Here is an 8,748-nt window from a genome sequence, read left to right as displayed (position 1 = left end):
GGTTCGCACATGGTCGTCCTTCTATGAGAAATATGGACGCAAGCCTCTTACCGGTAAGTAATGTCAGTTTTGTTTTTCATTCCACTATTTGATTTTGTCGCTCATACGGCTTTCATCGATGTCAGGGAGAGTGCGGAGGGCGAGGGCTCCTCCACTTGCATTTCGCCAGCCTACATCGTCCGCTCGCCCCGTCTCAGGATCTACTACCTGACCTTCGTCGAAGGCCGCTTCAGTTGAGTCTACGGCCGTAGCCACGCGCACGGAGGCTGCTCCTCGATCTGAGATTCTGAACTCTGACGCTTATCCAACGGGGGAATCTTCCCGTGCTGAGGACGGGGAGGGGCCATCAAAGAGGCGGCGAGTGGAGTTTGAAATGGCTCCTTCGGCCACGGTACGTTCAGAAGGTGGTCTTCCCTTGATGGAGTTCGAGGTGGGAGACAGAGTTAACTTGTCTGCAGAGATAGAGCCTGTTGTAGCTGCTAACCCGTCGGCAGAGACTCCAGCCGTCGTAAATGACGATCAAACTACTTTGACAAGGAATCGGAGTCCCGAGGCCGCTATCGTTAATTTCTAGACCAGGTCGTGCTTCTTCTTCGGCCACAGGGAGGGGAAAAAGCGTCATGATTGACGACTACGAATCTGAGTCTGATCTTGATCCTGATGACGTCAAGATATTTGAAGAGGGCCTTACCCGTACGGTGGTACATGCGGGAGGCCCGTCCTGTATACTTGAAATCTTGTCAGATATTAACCTCCTGGGGGATAAGGTAGACCTTGTTCCGCAGTTCGACCTTTTGTGTTTTGCCGCCGAGAGTGAAGCTCTCCGGGACGTTCGTGACATCGATTTAATGCATGAGGTGGCCGCTATGGGCCTGAGGGTAAGTTTTTTCTTCCCTATGGTGCTCTTTTCATCCTTGTCGACCTTGGCCTTAATCAACTTTTTTTGTTTTTCAAACGTACATGGTGGATATTGAGAGTGCTCGTGGGGCCAACACTCAGGCCAGAATTTTTCTAACAATGTTGGAGAAATATCGGCGCTACCGCAACCAGTGTCGTGAGATGCACGAGTGGCCGAGGGCGAATGTAGGTGATTGATCCCTTGGTGAGGAACCGGAGAAGAGGGATCAGGAGATGATGCAGGCTATTCGCAGGAGTAGCGAGCTTGAGGAGCAACTTCGCATAAAGGACGAGGAACTTGAGGTGGGCAAGGGAGTTGCCGCAGAGTGTGAGTATCTTTCGGCGAGGTTGCGATCGATGCAGTCTGAGATGGATCAGAATGCCATCAGGGTCGAGGCGATAAGCGCAAAATGGATGGGAAAGTTGGCCGACCTGGAGAGAAAGGTCGCCGGACTGGAGAATATAGAGAGCGCTTGGTCGGCGGCTTTGGCGAGGGCGGCGGCTCTAGAGAACACTATTCGCGTCCTCCAATCCGAGTAGGAATCAGAAAGGGTAATGGCCACGCTAGGGGAAGCGAGACTCGAGGAGCGTATGGTGAGATCGACCGGGAAGCGTCGACCTTGGGGGATGGGTTGCTGCTTTTGAGGTCGAAAAGGAGCAACTGTTGGCTAAAGTCGAGTCTTCCTCCGTCGCCGTTCTTCTATCATCCAGCAGACCTTCCTCGTCACTTCCAATTCACATAGATACATCTCGCATTACTAATATACTCATCTCATAGCTATCCAGCCGTCACTTCCACTAATAGGGACAATACCGAACATATAAATTCAAAACACTTGCTCACACAATCAGGACCTCGGTGCTCAAGCCATAGGCAAAGATCCGGCCTCAAGTCCTCCAGACTGGCCCAACATAAACTCACGGAGATTACATCTCGCCCCTCGATCGGGGAATCACAAGCCGTCAAGTCATATCTTATACTGAGCGCTCATGCGCGCATGCGAATGCGTGGAAGGAATTTCAAGAGTTACTTTTCAAGCTGAATCAGGATGCACGATAAGAATTCCAGAATGTGAAGTTTTCCTAAAGGTTCTGCAGTAAAGACGTCTCCGTACCGATCCGCGAGACTCTACTAAACCTGCTCATGACTCGTGAGACCTATGTAACCTAGGCTCTGATACCAACTTGTCACGACCCCAAACCGGCCCGGTCGTGATGGCGCCTCTAGTGAAGACAAGGCCAGCCGACACAACACTCACATTTACCCTTTAATCATTAAGAGTCATTTCTAAACCTTTAATTAGGACAATATTTCATAATATAAGTCTGAAGGAAACAGTGCGGAACTAATATACAAGCCCGACATCGGGGTGTCACCAGTCATGAGCATCTATCAAGGTCTGAATACAACAAGAAGTCTAAAATAATGTACTAAAGACAGTAACAGCAATGTGAGGAAGGAAGCGGTGCTGCGAACGTCATGCAGCCACCTGCTAACTCTGATGACTCCGCGCCTGAGCAAGTCAACACCCGCTACCGGGTTCCGATATACCTGAATCTACACACGAGGTGCTGGGAGTAATGTGAGTACTCTAACCCAGTAAGTAATAAGAGTAAATAAAGACTGAACAGTAGGAAACAATGAATCCACATTCACATTAGGCTAAATAATCACAACAGGATTTCAATCATAATACGAGTCAACCTTCCCTTTTAAAATCCAGCTTTTAGTAAAAATCATTTTTTTTTTTGAAATGCTTCCAGCAGTTTCAGTAGGGGTTCAATACCATTTAAAATAATAATAGATATTAAAGCAATAATCGGCCCCTCGGGCAAAGCATAGTTCGTAAAAACAGCCCCTCGGGAAAAACAGTAATCATAAGCGCTTCATAACTTGAAGATCTCAGTGGAAATAACCAATGCCAAATCCATGATTAATTTCTGAACATCTCAAAAACCCTAGTTTAAGTAAAAGTTATTTTAAAATATTTATTCAACTTTCCGACAGAGGCTCAATATAAAGATGAGTGAAACCAGTCAATAAATCAACATATTCGATAGAAACTCACTTTAAAGAGGAGTGAAATCAATAAGTTCATAAACAGGCCTCTCAGGCAAACAACACTCATATGCATGAACATATCTATCACCCATCGGGCTAGCCTCTCTGTCACTCGTGACTCAACTCTTACTAATCAGTACTCGCACTCAGCATTCACACTCAATAGGTACCATATAGTAACCGCCGCGGCATGCAGCCCGATCCATATATCGCTGTTGCGCGCAGCCCGATCCACATATATAGTCGACTGCGCTCACTGGGGGTGTGCAGACTCCGGAGGGGCTCCTACAGCCCAAGCGCTATATCGCTGCGGCGTGCAGCCCGATCCATATATGTATCGTTGCGGCGTGCAGCCCAATCCATATATATATATATATATATATATATATATATATATATATATATATATATATACACACACACANCTCACACACACACATATATAGTCGACTGCGCTCACTGGGGGTGTGCAGACTCCGGAGGGGCTCCTACAGCCCAAGCGCTATATCGCTGCGGCGTGCAGCCGACTCCATATAAGTACCGCTGCGGCGCGTAGCCGACTCCATATAAGTATCGCTGCGGCGTTCAGCCCGATCCATATATATACACACACACACACACACACACACACACATTGCTACGGCGTGCAGCCCGATCCATAGATATATAATCCTCACAACTATGCCCTCGGCCTCTCTGAGTCATTAACCTCACCATCAGACTCTCAGTCTATCTCAATCATCAATCTCACAATCAGACCCTCGGTCTATCTCAGTCATCATCTCACGATCACTCGAACCATCAGTAAAATAGGGAACTCAGCCCAAAACAGTTTCCACATTTTTAAGAATATAGTGATAAAGCCAGATTTGAGTAATAAACAGGTAAAACATGACTGAGGATATGCTTTCAAACAAGTAGAGTGAGGAAAGAAAGTACAAATGCCCCTAAGGGTCTCAACAAGTCGGCACAAGGCCCCAAACATGGCATACAACCCAAGATATAATAGTATCAAACAATTAACTATCAAGTGAGCATTAAAATAATCGTTCGGGATGGACTAGGTCACAATCCCCAGCGGTGCTCTACCCCACGCTCGTCATCTAGCGTGTAAGTCACCTCAAAGTAACACAGTGATGTGTAATCCGGGGTTTCAAACCCTCAGAACAGCATTTACAATCATTACTTACCTCAAGCCGGCCAAAACTCTAGCTCTCTATGCCCTTGACTCTCAAATCGGCCTCCTCGCGCGTCGAAACTGACCAAAACCACAACGAATACGTCACAATAGGCTAAGGAAACAATACCCAATCGAAAACAATCGAAAAATATCAAAAATCCCGAAATTGGCAAAACCCGATCCCCGGGCCCACTTCTCGAAACTCAAAAAAAATTTTACAGCAACGGGTTCTTTATCTCGCCACGAGTCTATGCATATCAAGAACTCTCAAATCCGAGCTCAAATGACCCTTCAAATCCCAATTTAAAATCTCAAAATCCCAAGCCCTAGTTCTTCCAATTTTAGCTAAATTTCCATGAATTTCTAGGTTAATTTCACATAATAATCACGTTTTTAGTTCATAGAACTTACCTCCAATCAATCCTCTTCGAATCCCTCTTCAATTGCTCCCAAGAAGCTCTAAAAATACTCAACAATGGAGGAAAATGACTTAGGCTCGCGGATGAAATATGTTTAAAAACCCTTCTGCCCAGCTGACGATTCCTTCCATGCGATTGCGGCCCCAGGCTCGCGATCGCGATGAGCAAATCTTCCAGGCCTCAAAATGGTCTATGCGAACGCGACAAAATGGATGCGAACGCGAAGCTTCAGCTTCCCCTCTTACGCAAACGTGGCTCAGCTGATGCGAACGCGATGACTAAAATCACTGGACTCCAACTCCTTCTACGCGAACGCGATCCATACCATGCGATCGCGAAGCATCATTAAGCAACTTTCCGCGAACGCAGACCCTCAGACGCGAACACGAAGAGCAATTCGCCTGCCTCCAAATTTCCTTCTACGCGATCGCGGCTCAACCCACGCGATCGCGAAGACTTAAAACCTGCAACACCTGGAAATGAAAAATCTGCAACTTTCCAACATCAAAACTAGCTCGTTAGACCATCCGAAGCTCACCTGAGGCCCCCGGGACCTCAACCAACAGCACCAACACATCCTAAAATATCATTCAAACTTGTTCCAATCATTAAAACACCTCAAACAATACTAAAACCATCAATTCTCATCGAATTCAAGCCTAAGTTTGCCAAGAACTTCCGAAACTCGCTTTCGATCAAAAACCCGACCAAACGATGTCTGAATGACCTGAAATTTTGCACACACATCACAAATTACTTAACGAAGCTACAAAAACTCTCGGAATTCCATTCCGACCCTCGGATCAAAATCTCACCTATCAACCGGAATTCGCCAAAATACCAACTTTGCCAATTCAAGCCAAATCCTTCCACGGACTCCCAAAATGCATTCCGATCGCGCTCCTAAGTCATAAATCACCCAACGAAGCTACCCAAATCATAAAAATTCCGATCCCAGCTCATATACAAATAAGTCAACTCTTGGTCAAACCTTTCAAATTCAAAGCTTTCAAATGAGACTGTTCTTTCAAATTCATTCCGATTTTCCTGAAAATCCAAAACCAACGATCTACATCAGTCATAATGCATTACACGGGGCAAGTCATGCCCGAGAACTGGCGATCAAAGTGCGAAAGCTCAAAACAACCGGTCGGGTCATTACAGATGAAAAGTGTCACTTTATGGAACGACGATTTGGTGTGGTGCCATCGTTAGTGTATTCTTTTCTCTCATCTTGACATTCCTTATTATTAAATAATCATATTTTATTCTTTACCCTACTCTTTTATATAATAATTCTACTCTGTAGCCTATTTTTTCTTAGTAATATTGCAACTTTATTCTTCAAATTGTTGGTGTGATATCATGAAATAACGACAAACGATACAATATATCCAAATATTATATTCATCAAACAATACAGTTTAGTACAGTACAATACAATACGATACATTATGTAATGACATATAACAATAATCCAAACAAGCTGTAAGGGGTATGGGTTCACGTAAACCCATACTCATTTCCTTAAACCATATATAATATTGTTATATTTCTTTAAAATTACTTATATATATATATATATATATATATATATATATATATATATATATATATATATATATATATATATATATATATGTGTGTATGTGTGTGTGTGTGTGTGTGTGTGTGCACCCATGCTTAAAGNTATTAATATCAAAATTCTTCAAATTTTTTACAGAATTCACATATTTCAACATAAAAGCTTTCCGGCTACGCGCTCGGACTGCGCACGCAAATCGAGGCAAGTAAAAATAAGGTTTTCTAGGCCTCGGAAGCACGGAACGGATGAGGAAACAGGTGATGACCCCTTTGGGTCGTCACAATATATATATATATATATATATATATATATATATATATATATATGTGTGTATGTGTGTGTGTGTGTGTGTGTGTGTGCACCCATGCTTAAAGACTTCTACAGTGTAATCATTATTGCGTGCACCTTAACAAGTGCAATTGGAAGTTCAAATCCCACTTTGGAAGATCTTGTTTTTGGCACGGACTATAGATATATATGTGAAAATCACTAAAATTTCAAAAAGAATATAATTTTGAACCTATAATTCAAAAGTGGAGTGGATTTATGGTAAGAGACTAAAGTTAAACCCGTCAAATATAAATTCTAGATCCACCTCTTTACAATAGTGCATCCATCATCTTGAAATCCTAGATCCGCCTTGAGTACTTCCTTTACCATTGCTCAATAAAATTCATGAAATGATGTTCTTACTCGAATATGTGTTTCTTTGTGCATCACTAAGGGTGTTGCTGATGAAGCTGGAATAACGATTACTATATGAGACTAGAATTCAAATCTTAGCAGATCCAGAAAAGTTTAAGTAACTCCTTTATATTTAACCAAAATTTGGTGCACAGGGTTATTCCTGATGGGAATAGTTGTGAGCACAAGATGAATGGAACACCTATATTATCAATGTATACGGTCGAAATCGGGCTCGTCTACTACATGACAGATCGGGCTCGGAACATGAGGGATTGAAGATCGACCCCGAGTCTTGTGAACTAGAACATGATGTCGGAATGTCCGTCCTCGAGAACATTAAGTCCATGATCTCGGAAGCGACCCCGACCCCGAACGAGCTCGAGGAAACATTGTTAGTATATCCAACAGAAGACCGAAATAACAGAAGGCCAAAATATCTGCGCCCGATCGGGTATTACGGCGGAAATCTCGGCATGTATCAATAAGGAACCGGCAAATTAGCAAATCAGGAGATTTTTACCTTTTATAGAGTTGCACCTAAAGTAGGACTCCCCTACTATATAAAGGGGTCTGATTACTTGTAAAATACATTGTAACATGTACCCCAAAGCAGTATAATATTATTTTCTTTCTGTAAGCTACCGTCCTTCTGTATCTTGATATCGTTTGAATTGCGTCCAGTTCAAGTATGACTGACTTGCCAAGGCTATAACTGTTCAAGTTGTGCGGTTTGAATCTACTTTATCATACTTTATTTCAATTGTAATTTAATTTATCGCTTTGTATCAATTTAATTATGTATCCTTAAAACCACTTACAAATTCAATTGTTATCCGATTTTGAGGGTAAACAGTTTGGCGTCCACCGTGGGGCTAAGGATAGTGGTTATTTGATACAAATTTCCCGTAATACACACCACTTTACACTTATTCTTTGAAGTGCCTCTAATTTCAGGTTAAAGCTCAAAATGTTAAACTCACAATTGACACCCCTACCTCTTGACAATGAGTCTGGTCACCATGGTGAAAATAATAACATTGCTCGAAGGGAAGAACCGATCATAGAAAGGTCATATGAAAATGAGTCGGGGACCAACCCCGAGATCATAAAAATGCTCGAGGATGTGACAAAACAGATATAAACAGGGGAGAAGAAAGTCGAAGCAAATAATAAACAGGTAGAAACCTACAATTCCAGAGTCGACCAAATGCCGGGAGTACCACCAATACTGAAAGGCGTGGATTCCAAGAAGTTCGTACAAAAACCTTTCCCTCCGAGTGCGGCTCCGAAGATGATCCCTAAAAAATTCCGCATGCACGAGATTCCTAAGTACAACGGAACGACCGACCCAAACGAGCATGTCACTTCCTATACATGCGCCATCAAAGGGAATGACTTGGAGGAGGATGAGATCGAGTCTGTCTTGTTGAAGTAATTCGGAGAGACCCTGTCAAAGGGAGCTATGATATGGTATCACAACTTACCTCCTAATTCTATTGACTCATTTGCTATGCTTGCAGACTCTTTCGTGAAAGCACACGCTGAGGATATCAAGGTCGAGACCAGGAAGTCAAACCTTTTCAAAGTAAGACAGAAGGATAATGAAATGCTCAGGGAGTTCGTGGCCCGATTTCAAATGGAGCGGATGGATCTGCCACCGGTCGCTGATGATTGGATCATTCATGATTTCACCCACGGACCAATGGTCGCAGCTCGGTGGCTTCACAGCAGTTAAAGCAGAACGTGATAGAGTATCCGGCTATTACTTGGGTTGATGTGCATAACCGATATCAATCGAAAATTAGAGTCGAAGATGATCAACTTAGGGCTCCTTCCGCGTTCGTTTGTCCCGTTAGATCCATCGACAGAGTCAAGAGAGATATCGACCGTGAATCGAGGTCAAACAGGGATCGATACT

This window comes from Nicotiana attenuata, unplaced genomic scaffold (genome assembly GCF_001879085.1).
Source record: "Nicotiana attenuata strain UT unplaced genomic scaffold, NIATTr2, whole genome shotgun sequence".
In the NCBI taxonomy this organism is placed as follows: domain Eukaryota; kingdom Viridiplantae; phylum Streptophyta; class Magnoliopsida; order Solanales; family Solanaceae; genus Nicotiana; species Nicotiana attenuata.
This window is presented reverse-complemented; position numbering follows the sequence as displayed.